Below are 7,706 nucleotides of genomic sequence, written 5' to 3' on the forward strand. Positions count from 1 at the left end.
TGCTAGTCTAGGAAACACAGAGAGTCCTAAACAAGTTGGACCCAAGGAGGAGCACACCAAGACATACCATAATTAAAATGCCAAAGGTTAAAGATAAAGAGAGAATTTTAAAAGCAGCAAGAGAAAAGCAGAGAGTTACCTACAAAGGAGTTTCTGTAAGGCTGTCAGCTGATTTCTCAGAAGAAACTTGCAGGCTAAAAGGGACTGGCAAGAAGTATTCAAAGTGATGAAAAGCAAGAACCTACAACCTAGATTACTCTAGCAAAGTTATAGTTTAGAACAGAAGGGCAGATAAAGTTCTTCCTAGACTAAGTAAAGCTAAAGGAGTTCACCATCACCAAGCACTTATTATATGAAATGTTAAATGGACTTATTTTAAAAAAGAAGATCAAAACTATGGACATTAAAATGGCAATAAATTCACAACTATCAACAATTGAATCTAAAAAACAAACAAACAAAGCAAGCAAGCAGAAAAGAAACAGAATTGTAGATATAGAGATCATTTGGAGGGTTATCAGTGGGGCAGGGGAAGGGGGAGAATGGGGGAAAAGGTGCAGGGATTAAGAAGTACAAACTGGTAGGTACAGAATAGACGGGGGAGTGTTAACAGTACAAGAAATGGAGTAGCCAAACAACTTATATGCATGACCCACGGACATGAACTAAGGGGAGGATTGCCAGAGGGAATAGGGGGTGCAGGGTGGAGGGGAGCAAAGAGGGAAAAATTGGGACAACTGTAGTAGCATAATCAATAAAATATTTTTAAAAAGATTTTGCATCCAATTTGTAGTAGTGGAAGAAATTTAAATGAATAGTGGTAAGCTGTCTAATAGAGACTCACTTATTCTTTTTTTAAAATTTTATTTTAATTATTGTTCAAGTACAATTTTCTATCTTTTATTCCCATCCCGGCCCACCCACCGAGCCCTCCCCACCTCCCTCCCATTTCCATCCTCCCTTAGTTTTTGTCCATGTGTCCTTTACACTTGTTCCTGTAAACTCTTCCCCTTTTCCCCTGAAATTCCCCTAAAATTCCCTCCCCTCTCCCCTCTGAACACTATCAGCCTGTTCTCTATTTCAGTGTCTTTGGTTATATTTTGCTTGTTTCTTTGTTTTGTTGATTAGGTTCCTGTTAAAGGTGAGATCATATGGTATTTGTCTTTCACTGCCTGGCTTATTTTGCTTAGCATAATGCTTTCCAGTTCCATCCATGCTGTTGCAAAGGGTAGGAGTTCCTTCTTTCTTTCTGCTGCATAGAATTCCATTGTGTAAATGTACCATAGTTTTTTGATCCACTCATTTACTGATGGGCACCTAGGTTGCTTCTAACACTTGGCTATTGCAAATTGTGCTGCTATGAACATTGGGGTGCATAGGTTCTTTTGGATTGGTGTTTTAGGGTTCTTAGGATAGAGTTCCAGCAGTGGAATTGCTGGGTCAAAAGGCAGATCCATTTTTAGTTTTCTGAGGAAGTTCCATACTGTTTTCCATAGTGGTTGTACCAGTCTGCAGTCCCACCAACAGTGCACTAGGGTCCCCTTTTCTCCACACCCTCTCCAACACTTATTGTTTGTTGCTTTGTTTATGATGGCCATTCTGACTGGTGTAAAGTGGTATCTCATTGTGTTTTAATTTGCATCTCTCTGATAGCTAGCGATATTGAGCATCTTTTCATGGGTCTCTGGATCCTCTGTATATCTACCTTGGAGACGTGTCTGTTCAAGTCCCTTGCCCATTTTTTAATTGGGTTGCTTGCCTTCTTAGAGTGGGAGACTCACTTATTCTTTCTGACTTAAAAGAAGGTAAGAAATCATGCTTTCACCATTCCATAGGAGCACATCTGTGGATGTGGATGGTGGGCCACCAGTTTGCAACCTCTGATCTGGGTGTTTTAGAATCCATCACTTAATCTAGATATTTATGAATATTTAGATGACTTTCTGAATGTATCTATTTTTATGTGAATTTTGAGACATATTGTCCCAAGAAAGGTTATATTCCTCAATCTCCAACCTTACTGCATTAATTACTTATATCCATCAACATGCTACATAACAAATCACTGTAAGTCTCCGTAGCTTCAAATATTAGTACAAATTTAACTAATGTGTCTGTGGGTTGGTGATTTAAGCTGATTCAACTGGGCAGTATATGTGGTGTTGCCTCAGCTAACTGACATATCTGGCAATTAGCTGATAGTTAGCTGGTTCAAGATGGCCTTGGCTAAAATGAATGGGTCAACTGGACTCTGTGCCACTTGTCTCTCATCCACTAGAGAACTAGCAGACCATCTTGAGTATGTTCTCATGATGATGGCAGAAGGCAAGAGCAAGCAAGTCTAGTCAAGGAAGCTCTTTTCAAGTCTTGGGTCATGTTCTCCTATATTCTGTTGTTCTAAAGTAAGCCATATGTCTGAGCCCCAGGGCAAAGCAAAACAGTGCAAAGTTGCATGGCAAAGGGATTTAGATACAGGAAAGGTGAAGAATTGGGACCAATTTTGCAGGCTATCATAATTATCAACACACTCTCAGAGGTAATAACTAACCGTGTCAGCTGCTATTTCCAGAACCATTTTATTTTCAATATCTAGATTTCTTATGGCTTTTAATTGCCATCTTATTGTGCAATGGAAATTGTTCATTGTCAATCCATTGTGTTTAAGCCTTGAGCTCAGCACCTCTTCTCATTAGGATAAGTAACTGCCTTATAATAAAGCTTCTGCTTTGTGCAATGAGCTTGCCCACCCCTTTTCTTCTCAGATACCTTATGAAAACAAACAAGTTAAGGATAGCAAAAACAAAAACTCCAGGGGTGAAGAGTTGCTGAACAATGACAAATAGACAAATATATACTGTTAGGCTAAGAATAAATTGAAGGATGGCTAAGGTTGTTTGAGTTACCATCAGAAATGGTGAGAAGCAGGCCAGCTTTAATCCAGTTGCATATATTATTGCTTATTTTTAATTGCACTGGTTTTGTAGACAGTAAAAATCTGAAACATATTTGTAGGCTAAAAAAATGTTTTAGTTTCTTGAAATTCTTGGTAGCTTTTCTATTCAAGGGGAGTATGTTCCTTAGCAATATGTAGTGGGCTCCTTTAGTGAATACATGAGCATCTCTTAAATTCACTAGAGGTGCCCACTACATATTTGTCTTAGTTTGGATTCCCCTAGAAGCCAGTTCTGAGAGAAGGATTCAGTGCAACTAGTTCATTGGGGAATAAAATGCAATAATAATAATAATAATAATAATGCATTTTATAGTGTTATTAAGGTATAATTGATGTACAATCTGCATGTATGTAAAATGTACAATTTGATGAATTTGACATATACATAAAAGTAAGCATTCTTTCCTTCAGCAATTATTGCTGTCATGTTCTAAGCATGATTTTTAAATTTTGGAAATAAAAGTAAATGCCAATACAAAAGTGGGGAAGTGAGACAAGGATGGGAAGGCAGCCATTAAAGGGTACATTATCAAGCCAGTTAGCTCTGTAGACAACTGCAAAGCATAATCTAGTTGTAGAACTGTGGGACACAATGTAGAACATTTACTTCATAGTTAACTCCATCCAAAGGGGGAGGAACCTGAGATATTTATATGCCAATCAATTCCTAGTAGTTACTAATTGAGGCAGTTCCTCTGGAGACATTAATTCCCTGGCACTCCTGGCCTGACAAATGGGCAGGCAAAGTAGTCTTCAGCAGACAGAGAAGTCCATCAGGCAAATGCAGGTGCTGGCTGCTGGAAGTTGGACCAGAACCTGAAGTGGTAAGAATGAGGTCATAAGAGCAGAACACCAACAGAGTCTATGCTGATTCTCTTGGATGTGTTCTGATACCCAAATTATAGGTATTTGAACAGTTCTTCTGCCTACAGAAAGTTTACCTTCTTTACCTGAGTGAAAGCACCAAATTGTTAACTTTACTTTCATTGGGGAATAAAATGCAATAATAATAATAATAATAATGGATTTTCTAGTGTTATTAAGGTATAATTGGACAATCTGCATGTATGTAAATGTACCATTTGATGTACAAATGTACAATTTGATGTCAAATGTACAAATGTACAATTTGACACATACATAAAAGTAAGTATTCTTTCCTTCAGCAATTATTGCTGTCATGTTCTAAGCATGATTTTTAAATTTTTATTTTAAATATTTTATCCATTTATCTTTAGAGAGAGGAGAAGGAAGGGAGAAAGAGAGGGAGAGAAACATAGATGTGAGACAGAAACACTGATTACTTGCCTCTCTCATGCCTTCAAATGGGGACTTGGCCTGCAACCCAGGCATGTGCCCTGACCAGGAATCGAACCAGCAGCTAGCTCCTTGCTCTGTGGCATAACGCCCCAACAACCAAGCCATACTTGTCAGGTCCTAAGGGTGATTTTTAAAATTTCTCTCATTATTTCTGTGTATGTTAATTGAAATGGTTCTGTAATGAATATTTGTTTCTTCTCCATTTATTTGTTCAATCATTTATTTATCAGTATGGACTCATGCATATTTGTTTTATTATAACTTAATACTCTCACTTATTTCGTTTGCTCAAATTGTTTCACCTTTGGAGTTGGAAATTCTTTCAGGTTGAGTCTGGTGTCCTTTTGACATCCTTTTTTATTATTTATTTATTGTTGGCATCCTTTTTTAAAAGCACCTCCATGTTTTTCTTTTAATTGAGTTATTTGATGCATTCATAGGAGTTGTGAATGCTCCTATATTGGTTAGCATTAGGCTTGGCTGCATGTAATAACAAACTCTAAACAAGACTGAATTTCATTTTTATCTTTTCTTTATGGATCAGAAGGCTCAAACTTTTGAGGTTGTCAATGCTTCTCAATTATCTGTAGATTCAAACCAGTTGCAGAGAAAAATCCTAGAATTCTTTTTTTGTAGAAACTGATAGGCTGACTCTCAAATTTATATGAAAAATTAAAGAAACTGAAATAGCAAAGATAATTTTGAAAACAGAAAGGTCAAATTTGGAGGACCCTCACTATCTGATTAGAAGACTTACTATAAAACTATAGTAATCAAGACAGCATGACATTGGCATAAGGACAGACAAACAGATCAGCGGAACAAAGCATAGAGTCTAGGAATATTAATTTTTAACAATGGTGCCAAAGTGATTCAATGTGGAAAGAGGATAGTCTTTCAACAAATGATGCTACAAAAACTGGACCACCATATGCAAAAAAATTGAATAAAAGTGTAAGCATTAAAAATATAAAAATTTAAAAGGAAACATAAGAGAAAATGTTGGGGTCTGGGTTAGGCAAAGTATTCTTAAATAGGACACAAAAACCACAAACCATAAAAAAAAATTGTAAATTAAAAACTTCTGTTTTTCTAAAGACACAGTTGAGAAAATGAAAGGACAAGTTGTACTTTGGCAGAAAATATTTATAAAGGACACATTTCATGAAGGACTTATACATAAATACAACTCAATACTAAAAGACAATTTATTTAAAATGTGGGCAAAATATTAGGACACACATTTCACAGAAGAATACAGATAGCATATAAATACATGAAAGATGTTCAATATTATTAGTCATTATAGAAATGCAAGCTAAAACCATAATGAGATAGCATTACACACCTACTAGAATGGGAAAAATGAAAATTCTGACACTATTAAGTGCTGACAAGGATATAGAGTAATTGGAACTCTTATGCATTGCTGCTGGGTGAACATGGGTTTGGCGGATTCTTATAACATTAAACATACACGTCATAATTACTTATCAGTCTCACTCAAGAGAAATGAAGTATGTCCATACAAGGACTTGTACACAAATAGTTATAATAGCTTATGTGTAATTACCAATAATGAAGACATCCCAAATATCCATCAACTGATGAATGAATAAACAAATTGTGGTAACTGGGCCACAAAAAAGCACAAACTACCAATATGTGCAATGACATGGGTGAATCTCAACAGCATTAAGTTAAGTGAAAAAGCCAATCACAAAAAGCTACACATGCTGTATAATTCCAATTATGTGATATTCTGGACAAGGTAAATTATTTGGACAGAAATCAAATCAGTGATTGCCAGTGGCTGGAGATGGGGAAGGGATTAACTGCAAAGCAACTCAAGGGAACTCTTGGGGGTGGAATGGAAATGTTCTACATCTTGAATGTGGTGGTGGTTATGTGAATATATAAATTTGTCAAAACTCACCAAACTACGCATCTAAAAAAGCTGAATTTTAATGGATGTACATTATATAATAAAACTGACTTTAAGGAAAATAATGTCATTTTTCTCTCAGGTAAAATGTATCTGAAGATAATAGACCAGGGCTAGTATGATGGCTTTATGTTGTCACAGGAATCCTGGTGGGTAGCATTCTGTTTTATAATCTTTAGAAGTGCAAGATAAACTGGAGAAATGTAATCTTTAAGTTAGAACATAGCTATACTGAATAAATTTGGGATTCTATTACTAAAAAGAGTATGATAAAAATTGGGACAGGCAAATAACAGTGGCTGTTGCAAGCTCACAAAAATTGTAAATATACCATAGATTGCCAGTCCCCAAGCAGGCAGTTGTACCTAGTTTACTCATTGGATTTTAAGAACATGTGTTTCTCTTTCATTAAAAAAAAGGTCACTTTGTTGTACATAATCTCCTCATGAATGGAGTTACATAAATAAAACATGTCCTAAGATTGAGGGCAGAGGTTTCACTGAACAGCTAGGCTTAAACTTTCATACATGTACATTTATTTTCCAAGTCATAAAGCACACTCTTTTCTATGTCCAGAAAATAATTAATCAATTTTCCTGTACTTTGCCATTCTTTAACATTGCTGACCAGGAAATGATCATAATCCATGATTAACATCATCAGCACATTAAAGTTTACCTATTAAAGTCTACAAATTTCACTGAGCAACACACAGTAGTCAGCAGAAAGTTACCAACATTTAAAAAAAATAACTATAAAGTTTACCAGGTACCTTCACCATGCTTTTCCCATATATCCTCCTCACAGTCTACCATGTTTCAGAACCAAGAACTTATAGGCAGTCAAGAAAATTTTGACCAGAAAGATACTGGCGCAAAAACATTTTCCCCCCACAAATGACGTCATCCAATCAGAAAAACATGATCTCAAACTACTCTGAAGGAAATACCTAGTTTTCTAGAGGAAAATCCTTGGAAAGAAAATGAGTTTCCATTACAGCTTTCCATATTGCAAACTGTTCCCCTCAGGAACAAGAATTAATCATTTATCTTTTGAAAAAAGCCCTAGTATTTTGACCTTGAGTTTCTGCTGTCTAGGGAATGATTTGCTGGCTGCTTCCCTGAAAGATTGAGACTGTCTTGAGCATGCTTGATCTAATGTACTTGTTGCCTTTGTCTCATGTATTTATTATATAATTGACAAAAATCTAAAATGGTTCCTTTTTTAGCCCAGATAATCTGGAGTAAACTCTTCCATTTGATAAGGAGGTAAGGGAAGTGGTGGTGGCACAAATAACTGGCAGATATATTTGAGGTCCAGGTCTTACAGGATATGATCAAAACAACATGTGTTATATCAGTCAGCTATTGCCACAATAATGCTGCATAATAAACCAGCCCAGCACTCAGTGGCTTAGACCATTTGTTCAACTGTCGATGGGCTGCTATTTGGATGACATAGACCAACCCTGGTTGAACTTGGCTTCAA

Source organism: Phyllostomus discolor, chromosome X (assembly GCF_004126475.2).
Source record: "Phyllostomus discolor isolate MPI-MPIP mPhyDis1 chromosome X, mPhyDis1.pri.v3, whole genome shotgun sequence".
Classification (NCBI taxonomy): domain Eukaryota; kingdom Metazoa; phylum Chordata; class Mammalia; order Chiroptera; family Phyllostomidae; genus Phyllostomus; species Phyllostomus discolor.